This window comes from Heterocephalus glaber, unplaced genomic scaffold, assembly GCF_053883595.1.
Source record: "Heterocephalus glaber isolate CG9 unplaced genomic scaffold, H.glaber_assembly_v1.0 deba00001503, whole genome shotgun sequence".
Lineage (NCBI taxonomy): Eukaryota > Metazoa > Chordata > Mammalia > Rodentia > Bathyergidae > Heterocephalus > Heterocephalus glaber.
Window position 1 is genome coordinate 833,546 of NW_028258323.1, and position 16,143 is coordinate 849,688.

General features: G+C 37.6%; 1 protein-coding gene across 7 annotated transcripts in view; it reads left to right on the forward strand.

Moving 5' to 3' along the window:
- The window catches only part of Arhgap24 (Rho GTPase activating protein 24), a 400,876-nt gene that overhangs the window by 351,143 nt on the left and 33,590 nt on the right, over window positions 1-16,143 (forward strand). The window lies entirely within an intron of this gene.

The window sequence follows — 16,143 nt, forward strand, 5'->3', positions numbered from 1 at the left end:
CTCAGAGAGTTCTGAGATTTCACGATGCCCAGCCCTTTTTCTCTACCTTAAAACATTGTAGCTTGTTCTTTTCGTTTGATCCTAACCACTCTGAAGGTTTTGGGTTTAAAACAACAACTTTTTCAGAGTCTGCTTTTGGACAGAGCCCCATGGAGACAATCTCTGTGCATGTGGTGCTGGTTGCCATGATTTAGTGCACCTGCCGTGGCCAAGACTGTTTCCCTCCCGATTCTGGCCCCTAAGATGGGCTGCCCAGAGTGGCTGATGGCTGGCTGGGCCTCTCTCTCTTTGAGGCCTTACACCTTTTAGAGATTTACACTTTAGCCAACTCTTGGAACTTTTTTTAAGGCAGTTCAGGATTCAAAGATAGCAACAGTAGAAGCTCCAAGACCCATTAAAAGTTAGCTTAGCCAGGTGGAGTATCACATTCACTGAACACCGACAGTCAAAGGCAAATCACAAGGCCAGCTTAAATTAGAAGGGATAGAAAATCAACTTTGCTTCTTTATAGTAGTAACATGGGTATACAGTGGTTTGGTTTAAAACAACTTTTAAATCACAATTTCTGTGGAGATTATCCATTGTCATCTTTGGAAACAATCTACTTCATTCATTCATCCATTCATTCATTCAACAGATAGCTCTGAAGTGTTTCATATGCCTCATGCAATGTTTTCGGTGAAAGAAGATAAGGCCCATTCTCTTCCAGGGTTTGCATGCTGAGTGGTGGGTAGGTAGCCAGTGAACAGTGAATATATAAATAATTTCAGAGTGTTGAGGGTGATGTACTAATATGTTGTGAGTGCAGTGGTGGAGGCACTCACCTCCCTCCTGAGGACATAAACTTTAGGTTTAGATTTGAGTGACAAGAAGCCTGCCCTCACCATAGGTGGGGACATAGTCCAGTGGAGAGCAATGAGAGGCCAGCCTGGATCCAGGCACTGACCCCTGGGTTGCAGGTCATGAGGAAAGCAAGGGCAGGATGTTCTCTGCTGAGGGGAGCTGGAGGAGGTTCATTTTGTAGGCCCTGTAACTATGATATGAAATTTGCTCTTATTCAAAGTGAAATAGACATCTGTGGATTTTTAGCAAGTAAATAAAATATCACTCTGGCAACCTGAATGTCCTCCTTTTGATAAATAAATTCCCAAGCTTCAGTCTCGAGATCTCAGGAAGGCAGATAAGCAAATTCCTGGATTCTTCTGATAAAAAAGGGAGAGAGGATTCCAAGATCCATAAACTGTGAGGTCTAAAGGAAGAGGGTAACATATAGTGTTTGCCGCAAAATATAATTAAGACTTATATGAATAGGGGAATGGAAAACCCATAATTTCCCAGAGGATGATGAGGTTATGTTCAGAAACTTGTCCAAGTATAATGTTCTACCCAATCTACTTTTTAGTTAATTGGTAGATGTTGATATTTCACATATTTGAATTTACAGAGATTGCAAGTTCAAATTAGGTTTCAATCTTCAGGAGGTAGAGATAAACTGACCAAAATTAGTCTGGCCAATGTTCACCATAATAATGATAATGTGTGTGCTCATGCTTATTGGTTTGTGAGTGTGTGTGTGCATTCAAAAACAGATTTTTGCCTGGTACTTTAACTAGATACAAGAATATTTTAAAAACTACAGAACTTTTTCATTGTAAAACATATTAATGAAAAGGAATAAAGGCTTTTCTTTGTTTATTCCTTTCATGCTTGTTCTCAGAAAGAATAGATAGGATTTATCTTTCATCTTCACTTGTTAAAATATATTTATTAAAATTTGGAAAGAAGTCCCCACAGAAGATTAATTTCTTCAAAATTAATCTTTAGTCACTGATATCAAAGCTCTAATAGTAAGACCTGAAATATGGCTTTTAAAATAGACTTTTTAAATAATATATATATATTTTGGTACCAGGGATCGAACTTGACTCCTTGAGCTTGCAGTGCAGGCAGCAGAACAACTGAGCTAAATCCCTGGCCCCTCAAATAATATTTTAAAATATTTAAATTTTAACAGTTTTGGCTGTTTTATATTTTTATTTAAATATTATTAAATTTATATTCCACTGTGTAACATTTTGTATACAACTTAGAATATAGAAGAACATAAGAAAGAAAGATTATATTTCAAAATTCCACAACCCTGCAGCTCTGGCTATAGATAGGATGTAAGCAAGTATAGTAAAAGAGACATAAAACTATATTAAAATATATATATATATGTCCTTATAAAAAGTATTTGAATCATACAGTTTTTGCATTTTGCCTTTTCTCCTTAATATTAGATCATGAGTACTTTCCCAAGTCACTAAGTAGTTTCACAAAGGTGATCACAAGGACTACGTGATAATTCACCATATCAGTACTTCCACTTAATTCTGCTTCTGTTGTTCTCAACATTTTACACATAGCAACCTTCTGTTGAAGAGCATCTGTGTCTACAAATCCACCTGTGCCTTTGAAGCTATGGGTCCATTTGGGGTTGGAAAATAATCTTTCACATTTGAGTGAGAAGTATTTTGTCCTACAGGGGGAAAATGGTATTTTTTTAAAAAAGATATTTGGAACAGATACTTGAATTTACAGGTATTGCAAGTACATGCACCACCTTTTTCAGACCATGTACTTTCTGCTCTTCCTTAATTGCATCAAATGACACTTTTCCAGTTCTAAGTTTCAAGTTTGAGATACGTTGCTGCAGTTGTGACATGTGTCCACAGACTTCAGACCAAAATGCATGTTGTGAGAAAGGACATTCTCACTGACCTGAAAGAATTTGTATTTTATCTGTTCCTATCAATTGTTAAAAACAAAACAAACAAAAAACATGTATCATATTTCTTGGCCTTTTTTGCCCTTATTCTTTATATTTAGGAATGAAAGCAAATTAAGACATCGCATTTCATATTAAACTTCCTCACTTTTGAAGTGACAAAAATGAAAAGCAAGAGCTGTAAAATCAAAGGAGAAACCGAGTGCTGTTCTGTTGCCAAGCTCTCCAGATGGTACCAGCTGTCGGAGGAGGCACATTCTGGAAGTGCTGGGGGGTCAGGTCAACAGTGGCACTGTGTGTGTGTCCCCATCAGAGCACTAACTGGTCGGCGACAAAATAGCTGCATGCTCAGACACGGCTCAGGAGCAAGGACAGAGGCTGCACCAGGCCAAGGATTTTTCCCATTCTGTCTCAAATTCTGTGAGGCAGCTGCTGGCCACAGTACCCAGCTGCCCACCCCAACCCTGGTCACCATTCCTTCCTCCCTCTTGCCTCTCTTCTCCTTATTTATTTCTTTACCTATTTATTTATTTTTCCTTTAGTTTGGCAACTAAACACACAGAAATGAAAAAACAATAACAGCCCTTAAAATGTAGAAGTCAGAAAAGCCAGACATTTTAATTTAGTCCTCTGGGAAGCAGTGTAGCTATGGGCTTTACTGATCTGTGTTATAAAAAGTTGGCCTTGATAGTGGGGACTCTCAAATATTACCTTGCATGAGAATAACTTAGAGGAACATCTTTAGATTCACTTGTTCAGGCCCCATTTGCTCATATTCCAATTGAAATGGCTGGGGAATGCCTAGGAATCTGCATTTTCAGCAAATGTCTAGATATTTTGCTTTTACATTCATGATGCTAAAATCATAACTTGGAAAATATTAGCTGGACTGTAGGAGGCAGGAGTATAGGGGAAAGGGATGTCATTAGTTAACAGTTATCTCCTAAGAGATAGGAGAATCAGCCTCACAGATTTATTCGGAGCAACAAAGTATTTTTGACTAGCTAGGCAAGTCTTATACTACTATGAAAGATGAATTATTTTCTGAAGTTTAAAATTGCATAAAATATATGATTTCCCATCTGCTAAAAAGAGTCTAAAATTTTAGGACAGCCTGAGAGACACATCTTGCACCTTTATGCTTTGATCCTTGTGGAAACTCAAACACTGCTGAGTTCAGCAGCAAACTATGCAGTTACAAAGCCTTTGTCTCTTAGTGTTAATAGAGGATCTAAGGATAGGCTTTGATGGAGGAAAGTGGAGAAACTAAGTGGTCCTTGAGGGCATGTGGATAAGTAAAAGGATGAATTTGCATCACTAAAGAGTTGGAGAAGTGAGGAGCAGGCTCCTAGTAGTTAGCCTCAGGCAACCCTTAATGTGTAGAGGGTAAACTTGCTACTTGCTTCCAGCACCCTGAATGATTCTTAGAAGTCAAGAGAGAGGCCAGCCCTTCAAAGTCCTGAACAACAGTTCAGTTCTGGTAATGCTTAACTTTCCTATTTTTAAGCAGATTTTAAATGATGGTGTAACAAGATTTGATAACCATTGTCTTGAGTATTTCTCATACTTCTGGCTTTCATATTCTACCATCTTGATTTTAGCCATATCTGTCTAATATTTATAGTAGGTTTACTGATATTTTTCCTTAAATGTATTCACTGTTTATCAGTTTTGTTGTACAGAGAAATTTTCATTGTCATTTTCAGTCAAAAACTAATACCACTTCATAAATATAAGGTCAATGTAGCATAGATGAAATGACAGCCAAAGCCTGTCACTGAACACCCCCAGGTCCAGCTGCTTCCCAAGCCACTCACCCTAAGGCTGTCTGTTTATCTGATGAAAATGAGCTTGGCAAGTGCTGGTACCACTTTCACATGCCTTACATTCACAGCTGGTACTTCTTCTTTGATGTAATCTGGAGATGTGAAGAGAATCAAAAAAGCACTAATGTTCCTCTGTGTGATTTGATGTCAATATCCTGTTGTTGTAGTACAATTGCTTGGAATAGTCACACTTTGGGAAAAACACCCAGATCACTCTTTGCTAGCACCAGTGGGCTTCATTCCCTTGAATACTTGGCCTCTGTATTGTTCAGGTTTCCCATCGCTGAGGCCAGATACCTGACTCAGCAACTTAAAGAAAGAGCAGTTTTATTTGGCCCAAGGTTTCAGAGGTTTCAGTCCATGGTTGGCTGACTCCAAGGCAGAAACATCATGGCGGGATAGCTGTTCAGGTCATGGCCCCTGGGAAGCCAAGCAGGGGATCAGTACAGCAAGAGACGCACCCACCAAGGGCACACCCAGGACCCACCTCCACCTGGGCCACCCCTGCTGACAGCACATTGAGCTGTGAGCATCAGTGGATGAATCCACTGAGGGATAAAGTGACTCCAGGCTCCAGTCACCTCTCCAGAGTCTCTCATTCCACTTAAATTGACATGATTAACTGGCAGTGTCTTATCACATCTGAACCATGGTTGTATCTCACAATGATTCTGTGAAACCCTCTTGTAAACACACCAAGCTCTGAAAATTTAATGGGCTTTATGGGGAAATATTCTGCATGTGGAAAATACTCACGTGAGTGTTTATTAAATATTTTATATGGCACAGGTTGTAAACTAGAAATCTGTCATGTTTTATCAGGTTCTGCTCTCCTTGTCTTATATCCAAAAATCTGTGCATCTGAAGCATGGAACATGAGCTCTGCTTTCTTTTCAGTTCATCTGCAGAATTTGGGCTGACTTCACTGACACCTAACAGTGTTATAAATTTAAAAACCTAGGTAATCATGAAGTTTCTAGTATTTAACATATTTGGCATTGGTGTTTGTCTTCTTATGCAGAGGAAACAGTGTTGAAATTAAAGAGTTCAGCCTTTGGTGACAGGCAGATATGGAACTCAATTCCGTGCCCACTGCTTCCTACCTATGCCAGTGACTAGGGACTGCTTACTTCTCGAAACTCCTAGTTTCCTCATATAAAATGGAAATGAACCCCAAAGCATTGTTGCATTTAGTCACTTAAAAATAAAGCAAAATGGAACAAAAACACTAGGAGTAAACGGTAAAATGGGAGTAAAGCACATACCACAGATCCCTGCATATCCTAGGCCACTTTTTTTTGCCATTATTATAGTCACTTATTTATCCCCACTGTAAACATGATCATGTCATTTTGTATGAAAGGGTAAATCAGTACACTTGTATCTATGTGAGACAGAAACTAATGCTTGACTATAAACTCTATATTGTTCTTGACCCAGAAAGGCTTCATTACTGTTTTGAAATCTCCATGGCAACACCTACAGAAAGAAATAAGATACCTATAACATTTTATGTTTTAAAAATGTGTGTTTTTGTGTTTTATAATTTAGATGATAAATTTTTGCATGAATGTACATTCCTTATATATTTTTATAGAAATTTATTAAGTTATATATTTAATATAATTCATCTATTTCAAGGTCCAATTCAAAGATTTTTAACAAATTTACCAAGATACGCAGTCATTATCATAATTTTCAGAACATTTTTACAACCCAAATAAGATTCCAACTGCCCATTTACAGTGATCTCCTGCCCTTCTTTCTTAGACAACAATTGATCTAATTTCTAGACATTTCATATAACTTGAATTAATCAATATTGTCTTGCATTCAACTTCTTTCAGTTAGCATAGGGCTTTTCAGTTTTGTCCAAGCTATGCCATGCATCAATAGTTTAGTCCTTTTTTGCTGATGAGAATTTCATTTAATAGACATACTGTATTTTGTTTATCCATTCAGTAGATGGTATCTATGTCATTTCCTCTTTTTGAGTTATTATGAATAATCCTTCTGAAAACATTTATGTACATGATTTGTGTAATATAATTTCATTTCTTTTTAGTGTATAACTAAATGTGGAACTACTGGGTCCTATCTATGTTTGCTATTTAAGAAATTGCTAAATTACTTTCCAAAGTGGTTTATGTTTTTACTAGTAATGCATGAGTATCCTATATTTTTATTCTAGCCATTCTCATAAAATGAGAAAATAAAATCACATCTCACTTTAGTTTTAGCATGTGTTTCTCTGATGAACTGATGTTGAAAATCTTTTTTGTTCTCAGCCATTTGTATGCCCTCTTAAGAAGACATGTGGTCCCCCCACCCCCGCCCCACCTTTGGGAATTGTACCTTTATATAATGCATCTTGGTTCTTATTTTTTCCCCATTTCTAGCCCTCCCTTCACACCCTCCACCCTTCCCTATTTCCAAAGACTTTATTTCCATTTTTTCCATTTCTCATCATTTTTCCTTTCCATTCTTTCCTTTCCCCTGCCCCTCCCACTACCCCTACCCCTTTGGACCTTTTCTTCCTATTTTACATTTGCGATTATTCATTCTAATAATTGGTACATTTTAGATATACAATATAATGTCATTCATCAGTGGAAATTTGCACCTTTACATAGTCTCTCTTGGTTCTTATTTATCACCCTTGCCCAGCCCTCCCTTCAACCCCTGCAGTCCTCCCTATTTACAAAGATTTTGTTCCTATTTTTCCATTTTCTCATATTAATCTCATTCCCTTCTATCCTTTCTCCTAGCCCTCCCACTTCCTTCCCCTTTGCCCCTTTTCTTCCTATTTCACATTACCTATCATACATTTAGTCCTTATTTACACTTTCAATTTCTCACACCAGAGAAACTATTCTGTATTTACACATGTGTGTCCTATTTATTTCACTTAAGAGTATTGCCTCAATGTGCATCCACTTAGCTATAAATGTCTCTAATTTCTCATTTTTTAAGGCTGAGTAGTACTCCATATTATTAAAAAACCACATTTTCTTTATCCAGTCTCCAGTTGATGGGCATTTGGGCTGTTTCCAAGTTTTAGCTATTACAAATTGCACTGCTATGAACATGGGTGCACATATATCACTGTGGTATGATTCTTTTAATTCTTTGGGGAAGATCCCCAGCAGTGGAATAGTGGGGTCAAATGGGACTTCCAGTCCTAGTTCTTTGATGTATCTCCATACTGATTTCCACAGTGGTTGCACCAGTCTACACTCCCACCAGCAGTGGAGCAGGGTTCCTCTTTCCCCACAGTCCCGCCAGCATTTGTTATTGGTTGATTTCATGATAGCAGCCATTCTTTCTGGAGTGAAGTGGAATCTCAGCATTGTTTTCATTTGCATCTCTCGAATGACCAGTGATGTTGAACATTTTTTCATGTATTCATTTGCTATTTCTACTTCTTTGTCTGAGAAATGTCTGCTCATTTCAGATGCCCATTTTTGGGTTGGGTCTTTAAATTTGGGAGGTCTGATCGTTTTAAATTCTTTATAGATTCGAGATAGTAGACCTTTGTCTGAGGAAGAGCAGGTGAAGATTTTTTTTCCACATTGTGGATTGTCTCTTCACATTGCTGGTGGTTTCTCTTGCTGTGCAGAAGCTTTTTAATAAGAAGAGATCCCACTTCTTGATTGTACTAGTTCACAGGCAACTGAGGTTTTGTTCATAAAATCTTTTCCTACACCGATGTCTTCAAGAGTTCTACCTAACCTCTGTTCCAACTGGTTCAGTGTTTTTATTTTAATGTTTAGATCTTTAATCCATTTTGACTTTAGTTTAGTACATGGTGAGAGATACAGGTCTAGTTTTAATCTTTGGCAAGTTGAAGCCCAGTTTTTCCAGCACCATTTATTAAAGAGGCTATCTTTCCTCCAGTGAAGATGTTTGGCTCCTTTATCGAAGATGAGATGGCTGAGTGTGTCTGGTGTTGTTTCTGCATCTTCTAATCTGTTCCACTGGTCCTCAGGTCTGTTTCTTTGCCAGTACCATGCTGTTTTTTATCACAGTAGCTTTGTAGTATAGTTGCAGGTGGGGATTGTGATACCCCCTGCCATGTCTCTGTTACCTAAAATTGCTTTTGCTATTCTGGGTCTCTTCTTGTTCCAAATGAATTTTTGGTTTGTTTTCTCAAGGTCCATGAAGTATGCTGCTGGGATCTCAATTGGAATTGCATTCAATCTATATAGCAGTTTTGGAAGTATGGCCATTTTCACTATATTAATCCTTCCTACCCAGGAGCAGGGGATGTCTGTCCATTTTCTGATATCATCATCAATCTCTCTTTTCAGAGTGCTATTGTTTTCAGAGAAGAGGTCTTTGATTTCTTTCATTAGATTGATTCCTAGGTATTTCAGTTTTTTGGATGCTATTGTGAAAGGAATTATTTGCCCTATTTCTCTCTCAGTGAATCTGTCGTTCATGTAGAGGAAAGCTATTGATTTTTGTATGTTGACCTTGTAACCAGCTACTTGACTGAATTTGGTTATTAAGTCTAGAAGACTTTTGGTGGTGTTCTTGGGGTCTTCTATATAGAGTATCATGTCATCTGCAAATAATGACAATTTGACTTCTTCATTTCCTATCTTTATTCCTTTTATTGCTTTCTCTTGTCTAATTGCCATGGCTAATGTGTCCAGAACTATATTGAACAAGAGTGGTGATAGTGGATATCCTTGTCCCTGATTTTAGTGTGAAGGATTTCAGTTTTTGACCATTTAGTATGATTTTGGCTGTTGGTTTTTCATAGATGGCTTTTATCAGGTTAAGGTAGAGACCATCTATTCCAATTTTTTATAGGGTTTTTATCATCAATCCATGTTGGATTTTGTCAAATGCTTTTTCTGCATCTATGGAGATAATCATATGGTTTTTGTCCTTGGCTCTATTGATATAGTGTATTACATTGATTGATTTGCGTATGTTGAACCATCCCTGCATCCCTGGGATGAATCCCAATTGATCAGGGTGTATGATCTTCTTGACGATCTTCTACATTCTGTTTGCCACTACCGTATTAAAGATTCTTGCATCTATGTTTATTAGTGAGATTGGCCTATAGTTCTCCTTTTTGGTTGGGTCTTTCTCTGTTTTGGGGATCAAGGTGATGCGTGCTTCCAGGAATGAATTTGGGAGTATTGCTTCCCTTTCAATTTCATTGAAGAGTTCCAACAGTAGTGGCAGTAGTTCCTCTCTAAATGTCTTGTAGAATTCAGCAGTGAAGCCATCAGGGCCTGGGCTTTTCTTAGTTGATAAGTTTTTAATTATGTTTTCAATTTCATTGGTTGATACTGGGTTGTTTAGAATTTTTAGGTCTTCTTCATTCAACTTTGGTAATTCATATGTATCTAAGAATCTGTCCATTTCTTCTCTATTTTCCATCTTATTGGCATATAGGTTCTGGAAGTAGGTATTGATGATCATCTGGATTTCTGCTGGATCTGTTGTCATTTCACCCTTTTTATTCCTAATTGCATGGATTTGGGCCTTTTCTTTCCTTTTTCTGATAAGGTTGGCAAAGGGTTTGTCGATTTTGTTAATTCTTTCAAAGAACCAACTCTTGGCTTCATTGATTTTTTGTATCATTCTCTTAGTCTCCATTGCATTGATTTCTCCTCTGATCTTTATAATTTCCTCCCTTGTATGAGCTTAAGGGTTGTCCTGCTCTTCTTTTTCTAGAAGCTTGAGGTTCAGCATCAGGTTGTTTAATTAGGCTCGTTCTGTTTTCCTAATATGTATATTCACTGCTATGAATTTCCCTCATAAGACTGCTTTCATTGTGTCCCATAGATTCTGATATGTTGTATTGTCATTGTCATTTAATTGAAGGAACTGTCTGATTTCTTCTTTAATTTCCTCTGTGACACATTGGTTATTCAGAAGTGTGTTGTTCAGTTTCCATGTGTTTGTGAAATTTTTCCAGTTTCTTTTGCTATGGATCTCCAATTTCATCCCACTATGGTCTGATAATATATAGGGGATAACTTCAATTCCTTTGCACTTACTTAAACATGTTCTATGTGTGAGTATGTGGTCTATTTTGGAGAATGACCCATGTGCAGCTGAGAAGAATGTGTATTCTGATTTTGTGGGGTGGAAGACTCTGTAAACATCTGTTAAGTTCATTTGTTCAAGAGTTCAATTGAGTTCTTGTATTTCATTACTTATTTTTAGTCTAGTTGATCTATCTATTTGTGACAGTGGGGTGTTGAGGTCCCCCACTACAATTGTATTAGTGCATATATGACTTTTCATGTCTGTTAGTATTTGTTTTATATAGTTGGGTGCACTAGTGTTTGGTGCATAGATATTTATGATTGTCATCTCTTCCTCTTGGATTCTTCCCTTTACAAGGATATAGTGTCCTTCTTCATCTCTCTTAATCAGTGTTGGCTTGAAATCTACTTGATCTGCAAAGAGGATAGCTACTCCTGCTTTTTTTCAGGTTCCTATCGCATGGAGTATTGTTTTCCACCCTTTAACTTTCAGTCTATGAGTTTCATTTTGAATTAAGTGAGTTTCTTGTATGCAGCATATTGTTGGATTTTGCTTCTTGACCCATTCTGCCAGTTGATTTCTTTTGATTGGTGAATTGAGACCATTAACATTGATGGTTATAACTGAAACATGTTGACTTGTCACTGCCATGACTTTTTCTTTTTGTTGGGTTCTCCCCCTTTACATTTAATTTCTGGTCATGCCAGATGGGTTCATTATGCTTTGCCTCCTGGGGTTGTGATCCTCAATGTCTGTTCCTAGGATACTGTGTAAAATTCTTTGGAGTGCTGGTTTGGTATTCACAAAGTTCCTAAGGTGCTCTTTGTCATGAAAGTATCTTATTTCTCCATCCATTTTGAAAGATAATTTTGCAAGGTACATCAATCTGTGTTGGAGGCTGTTTTCTTTTAGGGCTTGGAATATGTCACTCCAAGCTCTTCTTGCCTTGATGGTTTGTGTTGAGAAGTCTGCTGTGATTCTGATGGGCTTTCCTTTGTATGTGATTTGTTTCTTTTCTCTGACTGCTTGTAGAACTTTGTTCTTCTGTTGTGTTTCTGGAATCTTAACAATTATATGCCTATGTGTACATTTTTTTTGATCAAGGCTATTTGGAGTCCTATATGCCTCACTTATCTTTATGTCAAGCTCTTTTCCCCTGCTTGGGAAGTTTTCTGCCATTATTTCTGTGAAGAGATTTTTTTATGTCATCTGCACTCTCTCCTGTTTCTTCATTGAGCCCAATCAGTCTTATGTTATTCTTTTTTGCATCATCTAGCAGCTGCTGGATTGATTTCTTGTGTCCCCTTATAATTTTGAAGCAATTTTTCTTTTCCTGGTCATTAATTGCAATCCTATCTTCTATATCTGAAATTCTGTCCTCACATTGGCTCATTCTGCTGTGTAGACTTTCAAAGGTGTTTTTCATCTCCTGGAAATCTATTTGCATCTGTTTTATGGATTCCATTTGTTTCTTATGTTGGGATTCCATCATGTTCCTGAGCTCCTCTCTAGATTTATTAATCATGTCTTGCACTAGGGGCACAATTTCTCCTGTTATCTGAGAAATTATTTCTGATTTCATTTTTTCCAGATCCCCTTTTGTTGCCAGTTCAGTGGGTCCAGGTGGTTGAGTATCAGAGTGTTCCATCTCATTTCCCTTTGGGGTTGCTGTAGGTGATCTGGAAGTCTGGTTTTGAGACTTATTTATGTGTTTTGTCATTTCAACTGGGGCAGGGGGCTGTTAGCGCCTGCAGGGATTATCTCCTCTGAGCTGGGTGAGGTGGGATGGGGGCCGGGAGCAGTGGTAGGGATGGTGACCCAAAAGCCCTTTCCTGTGGGCTGTGAGCAGCGGGAGGGATGGTGGCCAGGAAACCCGTTCCTCTGGACCAGGAGCACTGGGATGGTGGCTCAGAAGCCCCTCCCCCTGGGCTGGGAGTGGTGGGAGGGATGGTGGCCCAGAAGCCCCTTCCTCTGGGCCAGGAGCAGCGGGACAGAAGGTGGCCCAAAGCCCTTTCCTCTGGGCTGGGAGCAGCGGGAGGCATGGTGACCGGGAAGCCCCTTCCTCTGGACCAGGAGCAGTGGGACGACGGCTCAGAAACCCCTACCTCTGGGCTGGGAACAGTGGGACTCAGTACCTTGGTCTGGTGGTCTGGTGTCCTCTGCGTCTTTGTAGTGTGGAATCAGGTGGCTCCCTGTCTGCAGAGGGGTGATTCGGTGTCTTCCATGTGACTCAGGACCTCAGTAGGGCTTGCACAGACCTGCCTGTCTGCAGCGGGCTGATTTCGACATATGGTTTTTGAATGTTTGATTTTTCGGATTGTCTTGACAATTCTTGGTAAAAGAATGGTTTAAAAATCTCTGCAGAATTAATAATAATATTGTGAAAATATCTGTTCACAGTTGAGAAAATATCTACAACATCATGAAATGTGCGTCTTTGTCCCCACATGGGTTTATTTTGCCTATTCACTTAAAACTCTATTCATAAAATAAGAGCTAGAATCTGAATCCAAAAAGGTAGACACCTTTGTGAATCTTGTTCTCCTTTATTATCCCTGACACCTGGCACAATATAAGCACTTCATAAGCTTTTTAAAAAAATAAATGAATAGAGGGAATATATTTTAAGTATGTTTGCTGAATAAAAGAATGACAATGTTTCTGATATCTCAAAAAGTAGAAAATTCATTTGCTTAGTTTCATAGATCAGAACTTAGAAAGCTTGAAATTTTTACATTTCAAAGTAACTTGTAGAATCCCATTAAAATATAATTTTAATCATCTAAGGTACAATGCTTACCTGAGTCAATGTACAAAGCCATAATTCTATGCATGGATTTATAAATTCATAAAGACCATAGCTCTTAATTAGGAATATTACTGTATTCGCCAATGGGACACAATGCTCAACATGTACAACTTACAGGAGAGGTTTGTTTTGGCTCATGGTCTGGGGGATTCAGTCCATGGTTAGTTAGCTCTAAGGCAAAAACATTGTGGTGGAAGAGCATGGTAGAGGAAAGTGGCTCACCTCATGATAGTCAGAAACAGAGAAAAGTTGAGCTGGAGACAAGAATACATTCCTCCAGGTCATATTCCAGTGACCCACCTCCAGCCAGCTCCAACTTCCTAACAGCACATTCAGCAATAAACTCATCAATGGATTAATCCGCTGAGGAGTATAGTGTCTCCATGATCCAATCGGTTTCTAAAAGTCAGATCTACACGATCTTTTGGGGGTACATTTTAGATCTAAGCCATAGCAAGAAACTTTGTTTTCTAACTCTAAAATGCTCTTATGAATATGGATACATTATGTTCCCAAAATAAACTAGATTTTGACTTAAAACAATACAGTAACAACAAAGTAAACAAAAATCAAACCAAAATGAAACAAAACAAAAACTTGCTCATCTCAATAAAATCAGGTTCACCACTTTCTCCCCTTATTCTGATTTCTCTTCAAAATGGTTCAAATAGAAAACACTAATATAATACATAATCTGTATGTGTGGTGAGAAAGTGTCCCACCTAACAAAGCATGACAGCATTTTAATGGGAGAGCAACAATGAAATCGTTGAAACTTTTTAAAGCTTTTCATCCCCTCCTCAATCTGTACATACACATTCATCAACTAGAATGCTATCATCCTTTCTAGGTCATGCATTAAGATTCTTTTGTGTTGTAATAAAAGACTATTGAACTGTTCAGAGAAGGGACAAGTTTTGGGTGGACTTGAATGGCTCTGGTGTTAACTTCTTGACTCACCTCGGTATAAAAGAATCTTTTGAATTCCTTGTGACAGTGTGAGTTAGCTATTCAACAATGTAAAACCAGGCCTCTACATACTCATTGCCTGTATAAGGCAAACAGCATTGTTCCCACTTTATTGGCTTTATTGGAAAAAATAACATTTCTGAAAAAGAATGTTTGCATCTTTCACTGATTGTCTCAGAATCAAGTAATTATAATTCACCAAGCCTGTGATGATTATAGAAGGAAATGTGCATTATGTCATTGGTTATTGTATACATGTGTATATATATATTTGAAAATTTTAGTTGCTACTTAGTTTTGTTAGCTAGAAAAATTATTAGTGATGTTTGGCTATATTTATTTTAAAATAGAAATAGAAAGTATCTATATGAGTTTTAAACACTGTTAGGGAACTTAAAAATATTTACTTAAGCAGAAATGTATGGTACCTTCAGACCATCAGAACATCAATGGTGCTTCTCTGGGAAGTCTTTGGTTGCATAATCTAAAACCTCTCAGAAGATAATTGCTGAAATATTATGCTGGTTATATTTCTTTTGTTTCCTCCTGAAATTTCTTATGCAGAACTTAGTGAATGAAAAAATACATAGCTAGAAGAAATAAAATTGTGAAGTAACTCACAATTATAGCTGTCACTTTTCTAGTTTTGCTAAGCCAAGTTCATTAACGTTTGCCAATATGCTAAAGACCACATGAAACTGAAATTACAACCCATGGCATCTCAAGCCCTGGGCGCAGTTGAAGTAAGAAAGACCTGTACAATGGAGTCTCCAGTATAAGCATGACTGGCAGAAAGACGAAAGCTCAAAGAGTCACATAAACTCTAGGTGAAAGAATGCCCATGTTGTATATTAAGAGCCAAATGTTAGGTAAATTAGCTCCATACTCCACAGAAGGAGATAATGAAAGCTCATTTTTTAGATAGTCTAAACAGGTACTCATGTAATTATAGGTACTCATATAATTATTTCCCCTAGTCATCTTTATTTCTGAGACTTTTATGGGGGCAATATGTGCGAGCAAGAAGACTGTTAGTCTACCTCTTTCAATCTATGTTGTGTTTCTTACTAGAGTAGTTTATATCCACTTGAAAATAAGTGTTCTGCACTGACAATAAGCCACTCATCTTTGTAAGCATTCTTGTATTTCTTCACCTACATGTTATAATTTATGCATAGTTATTATCTCTATTGTACATCCAGGTTGACTGTTTTAGCTTCCACATATGAGAGAATGTGTAGCACTTGTCTCTGTGTGTCTGGCTTATTTCAGTAACATAAAGTCCTCCACGTTCATCTATTTGCTGCACATGACAATCCCATGCTTGTTTATGGCTGAATAGCATTCCCTTGTGTTCATATATACCACATTTTATTCATCATTCAACATTTGACATACACTTAGGCTGATTCTTTATGTTAGGTATTGTGGACAGTACCACAATAAACACAAGCTGAATTTTTTGCTGTTGTTTTGTTTTCTTTTTTTAATAAAAGCCATTCTACCTGGGGTGAAATACTATCTTATTGTAGTTTTGATTTGCATTTCCCTGAAGGTTAGTGGTATTGAGCATTTTTATATTATTAATAGCCACTTAGATAGTCTTCTTTTGATCACTTCTCAGCCTTTTGACTAAGATCAAGTGTATATTTCTTCTTTTGAGAAGCATCTATTCAGATCATTTTCCCATTTTTAATTGGTTTACTTATTGACAAATAATTTTAGTTTCTTATGTGTTCTGGATATTAATCCTT